The following is a 21327-nucleotide window of genomic DNA, read 5'->3' on the forward strand; positions in this document are numbered from 1 at the left end:
CTGCTATTACTTTTGAAATTCTTAATGTGTTTTGAACAAATGGCTCTGTATTTGTATGCTGTAGTGTGTCTCACAAATTACAAAGCATCTGTTATTCCAAAAAAGATACTTGTTACTAAATAATTTACTGAAGTTGCTCAACTACAATTGAAACTTCACTTTTCTGACATTCTTTACTGAATTCTGACAATTCAAGAGGAATGGTTATATTGTTCAGCAGTACTTCCTATTGACTTCCATTGTGTTTTTGCCACCATGTGGGGTATCTTCTGTATCTTTGTTTCTTCTTACATAAAATGTCAGTTGTATTACACTTAGCTTCCTTGATTCCATGTAAAAGTAATAGGTTCAAATTGAAATTCCTGTGGAAGTACTTCAAGATCTATAAAGGTTGATAGATATGTCAAATAATTCAGTCCCCTCCAAAACATGGCGTGTAGGTGACAGACATCTATCCAGGTCCTGAAAGCCTCCTTGGTCTCAGCATTGAAACTGTTGTGACCCGTGATGGTGGTGCTGGTATTCTAAACTTCTTAGAGCTAGATGATCAATTTTAAAATTTAAAAGCTCAAGCAGGCCACCTTACTGTTGTTAAAAGGTTTGAGTCCAGTCATGAAGAAAAGTGACTAGAAAACAGAGGAGAGGAAATATAATCTGTAAACATTCTGTGAGCACCAGGCTTAGAGAGAGAATACCAAGGGTGCCATCCATTAGACACATACAGAAGTTTCCTTGTGGCCCCAAAGGGCATTCAGAATTGCTTCTCTCTAAGGAAAAACTTTTCCATCAGATCTGTGAGCTCACATTCCTGCATGGAAATAAGACAAGCATGTACAGGAGATATTGAGAAATCTAGGCGATAACAGTTGGCTTAAAAGTATGCCACTCTACACATATATGTATATATGTAAAACAAAAAGCTCTTCTAAATACTTCTAGGCCTTTTGCAATAACATTCACTCAAATAGTAAATTTAGCACTTCAATTGAAGCCATAAAGTGCTATTGGGAAGATGATTTCTAGGTCATCTTGGCACTATTTTATGTTTCTGATGGGAGATAAGTATCAATGATTTAGTGATTCTCCCACTGAATCTTCTATTTTGCTGACCAAAGGGTCATTGCATCCCTCTCTGCTCCTTAGTCCTGGTTAGACTTGAGAATTAACTTAATAGCACTTTCTACACCTTCATACCAATGAGGAATTCCTGACCTATCCTGTAAGGCTGCGTTCAGAAGGCTTTACCAGTGGAATTGTGCTCTATGGAAGTCTGGTGGAAAAAAAATATGTGTGTGTGTGCATGTATGTGTTGTGACATAAAAATTTAAAAGGACTCATGAAAAAATTCTTTGTTGAATATTTAAATTTCACCAATTACATCATATTTATTTTAATATATAGGGCACTTAGTTTGATTAATATAAGGTATAATTGTGAGGTTCCTGTAGGGTTCCTCTCCCACTGAGGCCCAAGCATGCAGTTCAAGTAGGAGGGAAAGGGATCCAATGTCAGGAAACAGACAGAGACAGCCCTTGCTCCCCTTCTTAGGGGACCCATATGAAGACAAAGCTGCACATTGCTACAAATATGTAGGAGATTTAGGTCCACCTCCTGCATGCTCCCTGAGAAGTTGCTCAGGCTCTGTGTGCCCCACGGTCCCATGTCAGAGACCAGAGTTGCCACCAGAGTTGCCACCACCAGCCAATTTCTCACCCCCAGCCCTCTCTCACTCTCCCATCTGACACTGTAGTTCTTCTTGTGGTGTTTTTGACCCCTCTAACTTGTTGACTTCTACCCCTGACAATTCCACAAGACTCCCCAGGCTCTGTGCTGTTAACTGTGGGTCTCTGCATCTGCCTCCATCTGGTTCTGGATGAAGCCTCCCAGGAGAAAGTTATGCTAGCTTCATGTCTGTAAGCATAGCAGAGTATCATTAATAGTGTCAGGGGATGGGTCTCTCCCATGGGATGGGTCTCAAGTTTGGCTAGTCATCGGTTGATGTTTCCTTTAGTTTTTGCTCCATCTTTATTCTTGCATATCTTATAGGCAAAACAAAATTTAGGCTGAAGGTTTTGTGGATAGATTGATGTCCCCCTTCCGCCACTGGAAGTCCTGCCTAGCTACAGGAGGTGGCCACTTCAGACTTTATATTGCCCTCTGGTAGACATCTAAGCTAGGGTTATCCTCAAAGTCTCTCCGTACCCTCTCCCATCCCAGGTTTCCAGTTAGTCACCAGAGTTGCCACCACCAGCCAATTTCTCACCCCCAGCCCTCTCTCACTCTCCCATCTGACTGCCACCCCCATTTCCTTCCTCATGTCCTCTCCTACCCAATTCTCTCTCTCCATCTACTTCTGATGACTACTTAGATTCCACTTCTGAGTGAGATTCTCACATTCTCCCTTGGGATCTCCTTATTACACAGTTTGGGTTGTCCTGCATTTTATGGCTAATTATGTCCACTACATATAAGTGGACATAATTAGCCATAAATATTTCTTTCTGGATTTGTGTTACCTCACTCAGGGTGATATTCTCAAGTGGCTTTGTTGAGAGATTTAGTCTCTGATTTTCTTTTACATACCACTCATTTTGAACATGCAACCTCTTTCATGTCTTGTTCATCACTACAATATTAGAAGTGAACACTACAAGCTGGAAAACAGAGGCAAACACTTCCCTGACTAATCACAAACACAGTGTTTTTGTTTGATTGCTTTATTTCTAGAGCTTCTAGTAGTTTTTTTCTTTCTTTTACATTTTTAAAATTTAAATTTATTTTTTTTTCTCATTCACTTTACATCCTGCTTAGATACAATCCTGGTCTTTCTTTTCATGCACAGCTCTTGTGAACATGGAAAGCAAGAGATAATAGATTTGGTATGTGCTCTGTCTTGATTGGTTATAGCAAAGGATGATTGTTCTCAGTCAGCTTCACTGAGAGCTTCCTTCTTGCTGAAGAAGTAGAATTATCCAACAAAATTCATCTGGCTAATTCCTTTGTGCTGCAGCCTGATAGGATACATCCTGTCCCTTCTTAGGACAATGATCTGTAAATCTGATAGGGAGTAGAGTGTGCTGTGCCCTGCCTTGTGTAGTGAAAAGAGGAGTTTACCCTTTTACAAAGAAAAATCTGGGACAGAATGTAAAATATTAACTGTCACCTTAGTGAAATGTTATTAACATTATGAACTTACATTTTATTGTACTCAGGAAAATGTGTTTCCTTTTTGGAGAAAGTGAATCCAGCACCAGCTAAAGATAATTTCACTCAGCTTCATTTAATGGCATCAATAAATACTTTATCCGAGAGTGGAACAGCACTGTTTCTGTTTATACTCAAATTATTTTTCATCTCCTAATTCAATCAAGTTATTCTTCAATGTAGCTACTGTAATTTTATTCAGACAACAAAACACCTGACCTTTGAATGCTAAGTCAGCACTCTAGGGAGTGCTCTTCAGTGTCAGTGCAAATATCAATCAGGAAGCCAGAAAATGGTGATGCCACTCCAGCATGACTAGTTGAGTGCTCTTTATCTCACTTCCCAGTTGCTAGTCTACAAAATGAGAAAATAGAGAATATTTAGTCTGCCTACTCCATGGGGCTATTGTGAGTATAAGTGAGAAATCTCATATAAACCAACATTTTAAAATTGAAATGAATAGCTTCTAATCTAGGATAAACGTTTACTGATTTTTTAATTTATAAGATACTGATCATGCCAATGAGGTAGAGATTAGACTAATTCATGCTAGAGGCTGGAGATCACTTGTCATGAGTATAAAAAGGTGCTTTTAAATTCTGAAACAGCGTTTATAGGATAAACCTACATTTCAAATTAAAGCAGGTGTTGAGATATTATATCCCAATAAACATCTATTAAAAGAACAGAAAACATTTTGGTAGTGAAACTTTTCTAAAATCACTCTTTAATCATCCTGAATAATGTGGAACATACGGTTTTTATGATACATTATCTCCTGCCCAGCTTTAAGCCAAGCAAACTGGCCCAGTCTATGAAATAAACAATGGAGGAAGAGGCATCCCAGCCTTGCCTTTAGTGCAAAACAAAAAGCAAGCACATAGATGTTGATGTAATCAATTGATATTGATTCTCTCAAGGAGCAGCCAGAAGAGAGGAGCAATTTGAGGTTTAGTGAATGGCTCAGTCACTAAAGACGAGGGAAGCACAGGATATCCAGCTTGAGGCTAGCAGAGAAGAATGAAATCCTACAAATTACAGAAAGAAGAAGGCAAAAGGAAAGAATGATAAAACAAACAAGATGATACTTGTAACTATTTGGAGGATATTTTGTTTTGCTGCTTTCAAACCATGTCCTAGGGCAGGCAAGATAGCTCAGTAGGGATGAGCTGAATTCACATGGAAACCACATGGTGACAGGAGAGAACTGATTCCTACATATTGTCCCCTGACTCCACAAACATGTGCGCAAGCCCCTGAGTGCACGTGCTTGTGTGTGTGTGTGTGTGTGTAGACACACACACACACACACACACACACACACACACACACACGAGTACACTCTCTCTCTCTTTAAAAAGGAAGTAAACCCTATCATTTGTAACAATATGGAGGAAGAAGCATTAAGTGACACAAAATTACATAACCTCACAGGTAGCATCTAAAAGTATTGAACTCAAGGGCATATTGAGTAAAATGGTGTTGACCAAAGGCTGGGATGGGAGCAGACGTCCAAAGGGTAAAGTCTTTGGTTAATAAGTATAAATTCTGGAGAGCTCTTATACAACTACAGTTAATAATATATTGCACATTGCTACCTTTTAAGTGTTATTGTAAAATTGATAAGTATGTCAGTTAAATTGGTATGATAGTCATTTCACAGTGCATATATTTTCTTTTTTGTTTTGTTTTTTTGTTGGGATATTTTATTTATTTACATTTAAAATATTATCCCTTTCACGATTTCCCTTCTGGAGACCCCCTATCCCACACCCCTCCTCCTGCTTCTATGAGAGTGTTCCCCCACCCACACACTTCTGCCTCCCTGCCCCTGGCATTCCCCTATACTAGGGTATAGAGCCTTCCCAGGACCAAGGGCCTCTCCTCCCATTGATGACTGACAAGGCCATCCTCTGCTACATATCCAGCAGGAGCCATGGGTCCCTCCATGTGTACTCTTTGCTTGTGGTCCAGTCCCCCATACATTTTCTTTTCTTTTTTTTTATTAGATATTTTCTTTATTTACATTTCAAATGTTATACCCTTTGCTGGTTTGCCCTTCGAACCACCCCTATCCCCTCCCTGCTACCCCTGCTCACTAACCCACCCACTCCCGCTTCCCACATACATTTTCAAGATGTCATGTTATAGACAATAAATGTAGACAATACATATCTTTAATATTTTCTTCAATTTAAAACATCTTAAAAATGACTTGATTGAAGAGATATTCTGCAGTATAAGACCTGACAACTTCCTGGTTTGCCAGTAAAAATACATTTGAAGGTGCTTCAGTATCTCTCTAGGGCTGGATGAACTATCTGCTGAGGTAGGATTTCAGAGTAAACAACAGATTAGCTGTGTATTTAATGCGGGGTATTAAGAGCTTCCTAGAAGGAGATTAAGTCCAAACATATTACAGTCTGCTAATGCATTTGATTAATGTCGCTGGCAATTTTTACTTTTCAGGTTTTTCAATGAAACCTGTGCTTGTGACTCTTAAGACAACTGTAGGGATTAAGAACATTTAGATGCCTTGCTTGCAAACCCCGTGTGGTCTGCTTCTCTGCGGGAACTCAGTTAGCTGCCTACATGTCTGCCCATACTGGGAGCCTGGGCAAGGGCTGGGCTGTTAGCAAGACAAAGGGAAGTGAAACAGCATTGGCCAACAGGAAGCATGGTGTTTGCAGATGTTCCTTAGCCTTTGTACCTCACTCTCTGTTATCTCCTTTCCTGAATCCCTTGATGATGATTACTTTAGAGAGAGGGACACTTAAGAAATCTCCAAAGGAGAGCTCTCACCCAGGTCCTCTTCTGGGCCTTCCAGGGATCCTGGTCTGGAACTATGTTTTCTGTTGCTCAGGCTCTTTTAGCTCTGTAGGTTTTTCTCGCACCTACTTCATGTGCTGCTGTCTTTGTCCACTGTGCTCTTTACCATTGCTTCAGTGGTTCAAAATGTGTTTCTTACATCAAGACTCACCTCAAATACTACTCTCCTGTTATGATGGTTTCTATATGTTTGGCCCAGGGAGTGGCACTATCAGGAGGCGTGGCTTTGTTGGAGTAAGTGTGGCCTTGTTGGAAGAAGTATGTCACTGTGGGCTTGTGCCTTAATACCCTCATCCTAGCTGCCTGGAAGTCAGTATTCTGCTAGCAGCCTTCAAATGAAGATGTAGAACTCTCAGCTGCTCCTGCACCTGTCCTGCCTTGATGATAATGGACTGAACCTCTGAACCTCTGAACCAGTCCCAGTTAAATGTTGTCCTTACAAGAATACCATGGTCATGGTGTCTGTACATAGCAGTACAACCCTAACTAAGACAGAAATTGCTGTGATAGGCCTGACCATACTTTTGTTTAGAAGGATGTAGATTTGTGGATTTTGAATTTGGAAAGCAATGGGATGCTTTAAGTGGGGTCTAATGGGTCATCCTAGTAGGAATATGGAAGACTCTGTTCCTGTGAGTGATTAGAGCTGTGCAGACATGGTCCAAGGGGTTTCAGTGGAGAAGAATTTCAGGATGTGGCATAAAGACTGTTTTGTGGTATTTTAGTGAAGAATGTGACTGTTTCTTTCCCTTGTCTGAAGAGTCTACCTGAGGCTAAGGTAAAGAGATTTATATTAATTGCATTGACAAAGGAAGTCTCAAAAAAATCCCAGCAGAGACTTCGTTCTCTGGTTAAATCTCATGAAGGGTGTTTTGAATAAGTGTACCAAGCTTAGAAAGGAAAAATATAAAATATGTGGGTCAAATATTAAAGGGGCACCATGATACTGAATCCTGTGTTGAAGGATATTAAATTGAATTAAGGGAGTGGTGAACTTGGGGCAAGATCCCACCCAGCAAAATTTGGGTTCAGATATGGTCATTGTATAAACCTTTAATCCCAGAAGACAAAGCCCAGCTGATTTACTGAGTTCAAGGCCAGCCTGGGACGGAGCAAATTCTAGGTGAAGAAAGCCTAAATCTGAATGTGGTGGTACACACCTATAATCCCAGGAGACAGAGCAATGAAGATTTCTGAGTTCAATGTCATCTACAGAGCAAATTCCAGGACAGCCAAGCTTAGGCAGTGAGGGAGGTGGAAAACAGAAAGCTGGTAATAGAATAAGGGGGGCCATACTCCAAGCCCAGCAAGTAGCAGAAATTGGCAGCTTCAGCCATGTGGCTCTGGCTTTACAGTCAAGAATAGAAGGGACTGATGCTGATTAGCTGGAGCTAAGAAATTAGTTGTGATTAAGAAGAGACCAGCATCATTGAGGTGAAATCTTCTGGGAAGTGTTTTCTGAGAGCACAGAGGCTGTGTTTCAGAGATAGCCAAAGTTCTACCTCATGCTACAGCTGTAGTTGGTAATGTGTAAGAATCACCCAGGTGGTACTGGTTTTGAAGGCATGAAGGCATCATGAAGAACAGCTCAGGCTTGGCACTGTGAGAGTCCATGGAAGGCCATTAGTAAAGGTACAGCCTCAGTTGTAGTTGACAGCCCAGGACTGAAGGGGTCATGCAAATGAGTTGAGGCTTGGCACCATGAAGAGAGCCTATGACAGACTATTGATGAAGCCTAGTTGCAAGGGAAGACCCCAGTGTGTTGGAGATGATCACTAAGAACAGCAGCAGCAGTGGAGTGGATCAACCTGAGCTTAGAGTGCTACAGAGGGCAGAGCTGGAGAAGTAATGCCATGCTTTTGGAGGACCCTAGAAGATCATGTGTGGATCCCAGACATTGAAACAAGAAGTTGTGACATTGAAGTTGCCTTAGAAGCTCCAAGAAATTTGAGATGCCAAGGCTCTGAGATATCTGCAGAGGAAAGCTGATAACAGGGAATGAAACCAACCCAGGAGAAAGAACTTTGTTGCAGTCAAAAGAGATGAGAAAGGAGTTGGAGATCTGAAGACTGCTTTGACATCAGACATGGAGATGCAGAGTTTGGAGTTTGCCCAGCTGGTTTCCTGTCTTGCTTTGGGGATTACAGTTAAGTGATTGGATCAGAAGAGACTTTGAACTTTTAACATTGTTGGAACTGCTATAGACTATGGAGACTTTGGAAATTGGACTAAATATATTTTTTATTATTCTATGGCTAGGTATGGCCCCCATAGACTCATGTATTTCAACAAGCCTATGGGAGCCAGGGAAAGGAATATGATGGTTTCTATATGCTTGTCCCAGGGAATGTCACTATTAGGAGTGGCCTTGTAGGTGTGTCACTGTGGGCATGGGCTTTAAGACCTCTCCCTAGCTGCCTAGAAAAGAGTCTTCTAGCAACTTTCAGATGAAGATGTAGAACTCAGCTCTGCCCACATAATTTCTTCCTGGATACTGCCATACTCTTGCTGTGATGATAGTAGACTGAACCTCTTAACCTGTAAGCCAGCCCCCAATTAAGTGTTGTGCTTACAAGAGTTTTCGTGGTCATGGTGTCTGTTCACTGCAGTAAAACCCTAACTAAGACACCTGTTATCCCATCCACTATAATCAAGAAACCAATACTTCAGTAATCTCTTCTGTTTCAGCTCATCATGATCAATAGCAATACCTCAAATGGCTGCCAGTTCCAAGGTGAAGAGGAAGATAGGGACGGAATGAAGCCCCTCAAGCTTATATTGGGAAATTACTTCCCACCACTGATATCAATCTTTGGCTGTGCTTGTTTGACCAACTACTATGTTCAGACATTCGCTTGTCACCTTCATTATATGCTATATGGATAGTGCAAGGTTTTCTGAGCTCTGGGAGATCTCCTTGATTAAGATTATTTTATTGATGTGTCAAATATTTAAATATTTCTAAATGTATCATAGATTCAGAAGGAAGTTTTTAATTTTTTTCTTTTGCAGAAATTCACAGCAAACCATTCTGGATAGTATATAGTTTAATAAGCTAAATGCATCACTATTTTGAGTAGTTGGGGATTTCTTGAAATCCTGTGAAATTAAAGTAGAATTAAAAAACTTTAAAAAAAAGGAAGTTAAAATCCTTTGCTAGCTAAAGGGGTCTGCAATCCTATAGGAGGAACAGCAATATGAACTAACCAGTAACCCCCCCCCCCCCGGGCAGAGCTTGAGTCTCTAGTTGCATATGTAGCAGAGGATGGCCTAGTTGGCCATCATTGGGAGGAGAGGCCCTTGGTCTTGCGAAGATCATATGCCCCAATACAGGGGAATGCCTGGGCCAGGAAGCAGGAGTGGGTGGGCTGGGGAGCAGGGTGGGGAGAGGGTATAGGGGACTTTTGGAGAGGAAACTAGGAAAGGGGATAGCATTTGAAATGTAAGTGAAGAAAATATCTAATAAAAAATAAATAAAAAATCCTTTGCTAGATATGGTAAATCATGCCTATAACCTCATCGGCCAGAAGACTGATTCAGGAGGATTGCTGTGAGTCTGAAGATAGGTTGGAGGTTCATAGTAAGTTCTAAGTGAGTCTGAGGTACAGAATGAGGTCTTTTCTTCAAACCAGACCAGACCCTTATATCCTGATTCTAAACATTCAAGTGTATCAGAACTGGTGGATTTCCCCTGTAACCTGTATGTTCATTTCTGCCACAATTCAAACTGTAGTGTTCTAGAAATTAATTATACAGATAGAAATCTATAATGAGATGAATGGTTTTCTGTAATATGCCTTTGAAAGTTTGATTTTTCTTTCAGTGATGTATGCATTCTCTTCCTTAAGTGTCTGAGTATTTTTAGAGTAGAGGCCTTACCTTCTTGGAGGGTCTTGGCACAGTGACCTATGTGAGAGCGGCTTCTCAGTTGATGAATGCATGAAATTGTGTGTTTGTGTGTGTATGTGTTTGTTGATAGGTATCTGTGTGTTGGCTGTTTGCTCAGTTATGTGGTGGGACAATGACAAACAATAGATAAACCAATACTTAGTGAAACAGAATTATCTCCAGGTCATCACCAGCAAATGGCTGAGGAGGATAATTGAAGAAAATAAAAAGGACGCAAGCACATTGACCCAAAGCTCTCTTTAATGTATACAGCTCTGTGTTAGGGAAACACATGTTGATAGGTACTAAGAGTCATTTAAGTAGACTTTTTAGTTACCATGCATTCCTGAGTATCAGGCAGGTGGCTATTTGTATTTAAGTGACCTTTACTGACTCTTTTATCTGAAAACAGATGATAGACCAAAGAGGCTGTATAACCAACCAGTGGTCTGTAACACCCCAGATACTCTTTTGTTTAATATAAGGCTGTTAATGAGGCATCTGATTGTTCCTAGCCGATGTGTGGATTGTTCCAGAAGTTATTCACTCCATTCAACTAGAAACCCCCTGAGTTAATTTGCCTCTTTAGCCATCTCATTCTTTGTGTGCTGAAATTGATGGCTGAAGAGGCATCAAATAATTTGTCCAAAGCCCAGTATACACACACCACACACACACACACACACACACACACACACACACACACACACACACAGGCAAAATTGAAAATTATTTCAACAAAAAATGAAAATCTGCTCTGATAAACTTGACTGAATGATATTGCTACTGACATTTTTTTGTTGTTGTTGTTATAAAGAAAGTCAGCTTCTTTGCTGTAATCATCATTGGGGAAATAATTTTCACTAATCAAGAGAAGAGAAAGTTAGGAGAGATGACACCTTTTCAACTACCAGTTCCTTTCAGGATGTCGAGACCTGAGATTCCAGAGTCTTTGTGTTGTCACTAACAATAAATCTAGTCTGGGACAAGTCTTCCACCCTAGGCTCTCAGCCACCACATAATGGAGTTGGTTAAATGCTATTGGAGATCTGTAACTCTTTGAAACATTTTTAATTTTATCACTGTAGGCAATGCCATTTCATAGGGGTAGTCAACAAGTTCTCTAGAAGATGTGATAAAGAATATGTAAAAATGTCTTGCATGTATGTATAATAAATTTAGACCTTAGATTGCACATATGGCTTTCCGAGTCTGGCACACATAATGATTTCCAATTCATCCATTTTCCTGCAAATGGCACAGTGTTACTTTCCTTTATGGCTAAATGAAATCTCATTGTGCGTACAAACCATATTTTCTTTATCCATCTTCCATTGAATTAATTTCTTCATAAGGCCATAATTTTGTCATATTAAAGAAATGACATTCTGTTACACGAATGAAAGAGGTGCTCCTAAGCCCAAGTTACATAGCTGCTTAATGAATGGGAAACACAATATTGAACTAACCTTGACCTTAATCACATCTCGAGAGCAAAGGCTTTGGGCTTAGTTCTTGATTTTTTCTTTTAAATCAAGCAGATAGTAGACTTGAATTCATTCTGTCTTAGCTGCTGTTTCTTGTCTGAATGTCTGACCAGATTACAATATTTATATGGATTGCCAGTGAGATAGATGGCATTTCTTAATATGTTTTCAGGAAGGAAAATGGGGATAGTAACAAGGATTGTTACTATCTTCGCAGTTAAGGGGATTGTTTTCACCAGATTTTTCCTGATTTTTTTTTTCTTTTTGTTAATGGAGGGCTTTTTGACCCCACATGAGAACTAAGGAGGTGAAGGCAGAAAGTAAAGTTTCTTTGGAAGTGGACTGATGTAAGAAATAAAGCAAGCGGCCATCAGTTTTATTTTCCAGACTCCCCCTCCCCCTGAAGGCCACACTCTCTCTGAGATCTGCCATCACTTTCTACTCAGGAGATCTCAGTTTCTGGAGGCTGGGACTTGTCCTAGGCCTCGGGCAAAGGCACGAGCTGCTGCTCTTTTCTGATAATTCTCAGAGCTGCACTGTCTTGTGAATAACTAAGCTTGGGGTCCTGGTGATGAACAACTTAGAATTAATATTAAAAATAACTAAAATCTCTGGGATGACAAAAATCTGACTTAAAAACATTTCTTGGGAATTCTGATCATCCTACAACTTTCTGTCTCTATAGATCCTTGAAGAAAAGGTGCCAAATAACAATGATTATGAATATATAAAGGGAATGTCACCTATAGCGATAGTGATGGCATGTCAAATTCAAGTTCCAGTAATTGAGCTGGTGTGTCTTCAGTACCCTGAGACTTACTTTCGCCTGATAATTCTGATTGAATTCTCCTTCCCTGAGCAAAAAATTAGCTAAAGGGTATATGCTATCCAAATTATTTTGTAAAGGACCCTGCTGGTTCTTGCTATGTGACATTAGACAAATTTTTTCAGCCCCCCCTGTAAAATTGGAATCATACTAGTATCAGTTACATATTATGATTGTGAGGATTTAATGAGTTACATATTTCCTGCACCTTGCAGTGAAGTACTGAGAATTGCAGCCGAAGAAAGGTTTGTGGAATGAATAAATGAGCAAATACTTTACTTCTGCCAAGGCAAGTACAAGCTTTCAGTGGTGCCTTCATTTCATATCTGTCTAAAAGTTATCATCATTTAGTCTGGGAGGTTATTGTCAGTGTCTAAATTTCCATATCAAATTATTGGATGCTTTATGTCTCTAGTTTCTTGGCATTTTTACATATATGAGGAGAAGTAAAGCGAGAGAAATTATCTTATACCAATTGCCATTTAGTCTTACACTGCTCATGGTACATATTTTCTGTTATAGAGACATTTTAGAGGATCAGATTATATTCAAACCTGAAATGTGATCAATATATAATTATCTTAAATATAATTGAAATGACCATTAAATGGTGAAATACATGCTAGGTTGGCAATTTATTGTATATTAATGATGCATTAATTAATTAATCAAATGCATATACATTTAAACCCTTGAGGAAAAAATTATTCTCTAAATAGTGTATATAACCTCTTCTGCCAAATAAAATATATGTTAATGACAGTCTAACTTTTCCTTTAAGGTAAAGCTGTAAGAGACTAATGATGGTAATGTAAGAAACATTACACAAACCATGATTGAGGTTGTTTTTTTCTATTTTTCTCTGTAATGTGAGGTTTCTAAAAGATATCATCCCTTTATACTCAGGACTGATATTCTGAGAGACTATCCTACAATAGTCATAACCTACACCACATTTCAATGAAGTTCTAGAGACAATAAAATTGGCAAGCTCTTGTATTTAGATGTAGTTGTGCCTATGGTGAATAAAAGTGACATCCTTTGAAGTTAGGTCAAGTGTAGAGTGATTCACCCAGGCATGTGTCAATGGAATTCCAATTAGAGAGTCGGATCACCTCCACAGCTTCATTTCATTGATTTTTAATCCCATGAATAGTTTTCTTTAGGCATCTCCATCATAGGAGCTCTATGAAATGGGAGGCACTGGGAATAATAGGATTTCTCACATGTGTAAGGACAATGTGCGAAAGAAAAGCAGGTGCAACAAGAGTATGGGAGGTTATGCCCAGCTGGCCCAGCAGGTGCTACTGTGGGTTGGGTCACTAAATCAAGTGGAGCTTTCCCCTAACCTATGTGTCTGGCTAGCAAAGGAAAGACGGATTCATAATTCCATTGCTTTCTTTTCTGTTTTAGTTAACAACTTTCTAAATCAACATGGTATTTTATAGCAATTAACTCTAATTACAAATTTTGAAAACATTTTAAAGGGATAATTGCATGCCTCATTATTGGTCCTTCATTTTCATTTAATCTAAAAGAATTAACTGTGCTGTTTTGACAAGTGCTTAGTGTTTTTAAAAGTGGTATTGAAAACTCTTTCACTTAAATATTTCACGCAGATTAACAAGCTCTCCCAAGTCTGCAAATGTCTTGAGATGTTTGCAGTGACTCCTTGTGTACATGCATGCTGGTTGCACACCCACTGTCATAGCTGGTTCTTTAGAAGGGATTATCACCATTGGCAAGAAATAGCATTTCTGACAATGTGATGACAAGGCCAATTAATCACTGTGAACAAGAGAAGAATTGAGCTCCATATTTTCTGATGGGGATTTGGGACTTGGCAGCAGGCCACCAAGTGAGTTATTGATCCAGGGGAATCTACTCCAATTTGGATTGTCACTACTGCATTTCTGCCACCAGGCTATTAACATTGTGCATTTGTGGAGAGATGAAAAACATTCAAAGGCTGATTTGTGTAGCTTAACAAGTTTGAACTGTAAGGTGAAGTGAAATGCACAGTGATAATTAACAGTGCAGTAGCCTAGTTGCAAAGATACACCAGCTGGAAGTATGTTGTGTTTAATGAGGATTTGAAATCCACAGATCTGGCTCAGATAGTACCTAGAATGTTTTGTGGGGAAGAAGGATAAAGTCAAACAGTAGTGATGAGGATTTTCAGCGTGTAGTATACTTGTGATGGATCGTTTATTTTTTTAGTATGTATGATAGAGAGGACACAAAAGAGGTAAGCTCAAATCTGAACTCAGGTGCTTATTAGCTTTGTAACCTGTTTGCATGCTTTCTTAGGGACAGGACAGAGTTTGACACAAAGTAGATGTAGAAATGTCCTGTTGCTTCCTGCAACTTTAGGTTTGTGTTCTGTAAAGTACTCAGTGTTGAAAATTTCTTCTTCCTGAGAAATTTTATCTTATTTATTAGTTGATGATACAGGAAGAATTGACAATTAATTGGTAGGTCCATATAGTTTTTATGTTTTTAACATTTCTCTCATTCTACACAAACCTTTTAATTTATTCCTCTTTATTATTAAATCAGGTGTTAAGATAAGTAATTATCTTTAATTATTTAAACCTGTTATAAAAGAAATGATATGGTTGGGATACACTCATACTAGCAAATTAATATAGTTTATTTTTCCAGAACACATGCAGTTATTGTATGAGACTAACAGTTTTCATGAAAATACTTTCTTTGCTATAGATCCTTATAACTGTCCCAATATGTTAGAAGTTGATGTTTATACTGCTTATTTCCATTATGGTTAAAACAAAACACAAACAATAGCAATGAAAATAAAACCAAATCAAAACCAAAAACTAGTGAACTGCCTGTCATGTCATAAGTGACAGTGATCAATGATGACTGCTTCTCAGTAAAGGAGCAAATGGCAGGCCATGGAGCCCACATCTTTTCTAGCACACAGAGCTCCTCTTAGCCCATTAAGAAGCCATATTCATTGTGATGAATCTCTTATTTATAAAATATTTATGGAATTCACCTCTGAGCCTTGTCTACTGGAAAGTGGCAGGACTATAGAGCTAGTGGTTTGACAAGGGGTCTAAGACTTTTCTATAAATCAGTAACACATTGAAAAGCAAAGACCACAAGGACAAGGACATTGCTGTTGCCTGTCCCAGAAAAGGATTACTTCTACTTGAAGTTATTCAGGAAAGACTTTACTTGTCCATTCGTTCATTCATTCATTCATTCATTCTTTAATTTGCTCATTCATTCATTCACTAAGCACATGAACAAAAGACTATGCCAGGCTAAAGGTACAGAGACAAAACAGGTTAAGGGTATTCACTTCATAACAGTAGGCACAGGCCCCACATTATTAACTTTACTGCACATAACTAAGTGTTGAGGGGCCTTGGAATTTCTATTTTTGGGGAAATCTAGAAAGGAGTCATGGTTGAAGCAGAGTTGAGAGACTATGAGTACAGTGTACATAAAATATTATCATAACAGATAAAGTATGCTAAGTGCCCTAAGAGGAATTCGTACAGATGGCTATGTGGAAAAGTGTAACCATTTCTAGCTGGGATCTCAGGTACAGACTTCCTAGAGAAAAAATTAGAGTTGTGGATGGGCCTTACTAGGTTGAGTAGAAGTTTAACAGAAGGAACACAGAAATGGAAACTTTGCATGAGTGTTTTGGAGAAACTAGAATGGAATTGATTTGGTAGTGTCTTAGTTAGAGTTCCACTCTTGTGAACAGACACTATAACCAAGGCAACTTTTATAAGGAGATTTAATTGGGGCTGGCTATAGGTTCAGAGGTTCAGTCCATTATCATCAAGGCTGGAACATAGCAGCATCTAGGCAGGCATGGTGCAGGAGGAACTGAGAGTTCTACATCTTCATCTGAAGGCTGCTAACAGAATACTGGCTTTCAGGCAGTTAGGGTGATGGTCTTATATAGTCCATACCCACAGTGACACACCTACTCCAACAAGGCCACATCTTCTAATAGTGCTATTCTCTGGGCTGAGCATATACAACCACCACATTCCACTTCCTGACCCCCATAGACTTGTTCAAACATATGAATCTATGGGGGCCATACTTAGCTATAGCATAATAAAAATATATTTAGTCCAATTTCCAAAGTGTCCCCATAGTCTATAGCAGTCTCAACAATGTTAAAAGTTCAAAGTCTCTTCTGATATTGATCCAATCACTTAACTGTAATCCCCAAAGCAAGACAGGAAACCAGCTGGGCAAACTCCAAACTCTGCATCTCCATGTCTGATGTCAAAGCCGTCTTCAGATCTCCAACTCCTTTCTCATCTTTTTTTACTGCAACAAAGTTCTTTCTCCTGGGTTGGTTTCATTCCCTGTTATCAGCTTTCCTCTGCAGATATCTCAGAGCCTTGGCATCTCAAATATCTTGGAGCTTCTAAGGTAACTTCAATGTCACAACTTCTTGTTTCAATGTCTGGGATCCACACATGATCTTCTAGGGTCCTCCAAAAGCATGGCATTACTTCTCCAGCTCTGCCCTCTGTAGCACTCTAAGCTCAGGTTGATCCACTCCACTGCTGCTGCTGTTCTTAGTGATCATCTTCAACACACTGGGGTTTTCCCTTGCAACTAGGCTTCATCAATAGTCTGTCATAGGCTCTCTTCATGGTGCCAAGCCTCAACTCATTTGCATGACCCCTTCAGTCCTGGGCTGTCAACTACAACTGAGGCTGTACCTTTACTAATGGCCTTCCATGGACTCTCACAGTGCCAAGCCTGAGCTGTTCTTCATGATGCCTTCATGCCTTCAAAACCAGTACCACCTGGGTGATTCTTACACATTACCAACTACAGCTGTAGCATGAGGTAGAACTTTGGCTATCTCTGAAACACAGCCTCTGTGCTCTCAGAAAACACTTCCCAGAAGATTTCACCTTAGTGATGCTGGTTTCTTCTTAATCACTGCTAATTTCTTAGCTCCAGCTAACCACCATCAATTGTCCCAGTAGTCCCTTCTATTCTTGACTCTAAAACCAGAGAAAAATGGCCAAAACTGCTGAGTTCTGCTACTTGCTGGGGCTGGAACATGCCTCCCCTCTTGTTCTCTTACTTTATTTATGCTGGGATTCAAGGTTTGTACCACCACACCTGGACCCAGAACTTGCTCTGTCCTAGGCTGACCTTGAACTCAGATATCTGTTTGGCTTTATCTTCAGGGATTAAAGGTATCTACCACCATGCCTGAATCTAATTTAGCTTGGTAGGATCTTCCACCAAAGTCCCACTCCCTAATATGTTATGCCCTAGACCAAAGGAATTTTCTCTATTTCACTTCCTGGTGCCCCTTTAATACTTAAACCATATATTTTATATTTTTCCTTTCTAAGCTTGGTATGCTTGTTCAAAACACTCTTCGTGAGACTTAACTAGAGAACGAAGTCTAGGATGGGCATTTCTGAGAGGTCCTTTGTCCATGCAATTAATATGAGTGTCTTAGCCTTAGTCAGATTCTTTGGATAATGGCAAAAAGCAGCCACATTATTCATCACCAAAATATCACAAACAGTCTCTCGGCCACATACTAAAATTTTCCTCCTCTGAAACCTCTTGAGGCTTCCACAGTTCAAATCACCCTCAGCAACAAAGTCTTCCTTATTCCAACTAGGATGGCCCATTAAGCTCCACTTAAAACACTCTACTGCTTTCCAAATCCAAAGTGCCAAAATCCACATTCTTCCAATCAAAAGCATGGTCAGACCTATCACAGCCAATACCCCAGTCCCTGCTACCAACTTCTGTCCTAGTTGTGGTTTTATTGCTGTGAATAGACACTGTGACCAAGGCTACTCTTACAAGAACAACATTTAATTGGGGGCATCTTACAGGTCTATTATCATCATGGTGGAAACATAGCAGCATCCAGGCAGGCATGGTGTAGGAGGAACTGAGAGTTCTACATGTTCATCTGAAGGCTGCTAGCAGAATATTGGCTTCCAGGCAGCTAGGATGAGGTTCTTAAAGACCACGCCCAGTGACACATCTACTCCAACAAGGCCATACCTTCTAATAGTGCCACTCCCTGGTCTGAACATATACAAACTATAATGGGTAGGCTGAAAAATATGTGATACAGGAAGTACAAACACCAAGATTGGTCACCAGATATTACTGAATAGACCATGTAGAATGATGTATCTTTTCTTTTTCTGCTGGTGTTTTGTACTTGAGGCAAAAGTAATTAAAAGTCATTGTTATACTAGTAGATTACCCAGGTTTAGGATGCTGTTCCATTATATACTAACTTTAATAACTTGAGAAAGTCTCAGGCTCTCTGACACATGGTGGGTGACAATATAGTGTGGCCTACAGATATGAGCACATATACCAATGTCTTAGAATGGTGCTTAACAAGAGATCATTTTATAAATGCTGTTAGTTGTTATTAGTATTAATGAACCGGTTATACATAAGTGCCAGAAGTTTTAAGAAATTCCCATGTTGTGAACATGTAGGCATGTACTTGGGATAGCCTTATAGAAAACAAAGAGTGAGTCTATAAAAACGAGTAGTACTATCTTCTATACAAATCTTGAGGTATACCAGAGTAGAGCATGCAACAGCTACATAAAGAGTGAGCATCTAGAATATTTGTAGCCAAGACATGGGGTGAGGGCAATCAATAAAATAGGGCCTGGGTAAAGTGCAAGCTAGAGAGTGCCACAGACATTTTTCCACCCATGATATAAATTATGTCATTAATATTCTTGATGGTTAGTAGGTTTCGTCTGTGTTTAAATTAACACGGTGCATAAGGTTAAGGATTAAACCATTTCATACTGATGCCCACCCTGAATCTCAACTTGGTACAAAAAGTTTATTTTTATTTTAGTTTATGTTTATATATTACTGTTTGTGTTGGTCCCTGTGTTTCCAGGGTAGCTGCCCCATCAGCTTCTGGAAAATTCTGTTTTCACCCCCACTCCCCCATCTTTTCATAGGAGTGCTAGGATTTCAGGTGCATGGCGCCGCACCCATTTTATTTATTTATCTATTTATTATTTTAAATGTGAGTTTAAGGATCCGACTTAGGTTGTCAGGCTTGTGTACACTTTAGCCACTGAGTTGGCTCTCCAGTCCCAAAGTTGACATTTTCATGTGAAATCAAATCTGTTTGCAAGTAATTCTAAAGTGTTCAGTCAGGGAACTTGTTGACAAACAGGAGAAATCTGGGAGCAATGATCCCTGAAGACATTTGTTGATCTGACCCTCTTGTGTTTTTGGACAAACTCAAATACAACTACAGGTAGCAGCTGTCCTCTGCTTTGGTACACAGTGTGCTAAACTGTGGATCCATCAAATAGATGCCATCACAAATGCACATCTTTCTCTAAAGTTCCTTAACCTTTGGTTCATTCAATCTGGTCCATCATCCCTAGACATATGAGCTGATGTTCTGATGCAGAGGCGTCATAGGAAGTAATGGATGAGCCTCAAGCCTTCCTTCTCAAATGAGCTTTAGCACAGTGTGCTCTGGGGTCAATTTGCAGATTCACTATAAGACACAAGAATTTTCCGAGACACTAAGCAATGAAAATGAATGTCTTTTTGCCCCCCCCCCCCAAGTTCTGTGCAAATATTTTTTTATGACATACAAAGTATGGAATCATATTGATTTGGAAGAAGTCTTATTGAAGATCTTAAGAATTTAAAAATAACGGGTTCTGACTGTAGTCAGAAAGCCCTCCGAGAGCTGGGCCTTGAGTATTGTTTGCTCAGTTTATACATCTTCAATCAGAAAATTGATTGAAATAACCTTGTTTTGGTGAGTATTAATTAATTTTTTTAACTAGTAAAAACTGTGTTTGCTTCCTTAGGTATTTTTTTTCCCCAAGGAGGGGATATTTACCTAAAAATGAAGATTTCCTAGATCTGATGTATTTGTAGCAAATAGAGATTTTCAGAATCCTTCATAACAAAAAAATCAGAGGTGAAGAAGTGTGAGAACGTATAATATCAGAGGGGATATAGTTGTAGCATTTGTGTTAGAGGCAGACTTTATGACCTTGACCAGTCCAGATTCATGTCCTTTGCAATATAAGGGAATGGTTTGCTTGGATTGATTTGGCACTGCTAAGGGTATGGCCAATAAAATACTGTGACTTTGGAAATGCTTTTGACATTACCAAGTGCTACTCAAACATAAGGAGCTACTGTTATTAGCAGAATTGTCAAAGGTCGTAGATTCTGGCTAGCTATTATCTGGTTTGTCAGAATAAGTAAAATTACCTCTCATCTGTCTCCACTAGATGGCAGGTGAACCCCTTAGTAATATGCAAACTGGCTATGGGATCTCAAGGCCACAGCACTTATTCTGATTTGTGTGTCAGAGGTACAATGGACAAAGAGTGAAGTCATCAAAGGAGGAAGCAAAGACAAATGGGAATTTTATAAATAAACCTTATTCAAACACCACTGATGTGCAGTTGGCCAAAATTCTGTATCTCTCGGAGCTTAGCTTTTTCATCTGATTGCAACGGAGTCAAGCAAATACTTTCTGAAAAAAAAATGTAGTCCACACATAATAAACACTGACACAAGAGTTTAAGAATTATTTGTAACACCATTGCATAGGAAATGGCTTCGTCAATATCGGGGGTTTGCAAACTATTACTGTTACAAGCCAGGAGAAAAGTATATGTGCCTTTGGAAGTCACACAGTCTTTGTTTAAAACATTCAACTTTGCAGGTGTATCCCCCTGTCCACTCCCATCCCCAACCAGCGGCAATAAGAAAATGGGCATGGTTGAGTTATCACTTTATACTTGTGGACACCAAATGTCAATTCTTACACAATTTTACTAGTCACAGAATATCCTTCTTTTTTAATGGACAATTTAAAGTATAAAGTAGATCTATTTTTAGAAAAGGATTCCAAAAATATATCCAGGATTGTTTGATTAATAGGCAATACATTTCAGACCTGTAGACTAACGTTAAAGACTCTAAAATTTTAGCTATCTATCTGGCAGGCTCTCCCATTATTATTTCTGTATCTATATCTACAGCTTTTATTATGAATACATCAGTGCACTGACCTTTTAC

Source organism: Mus musculus, chromosome X (assembly GCF_000001635.26).
Source record: "Mus musculus strain C57BL/6J chromosome X, GRCm38.p6 C57BL/6J".
Classification (NCBI taxonomy): domain Eukaryota; kingdom Metazoa; phylum Chordata; class Mammalia; order Rodentia; family Muridae; genus Mus; species Mus musculus.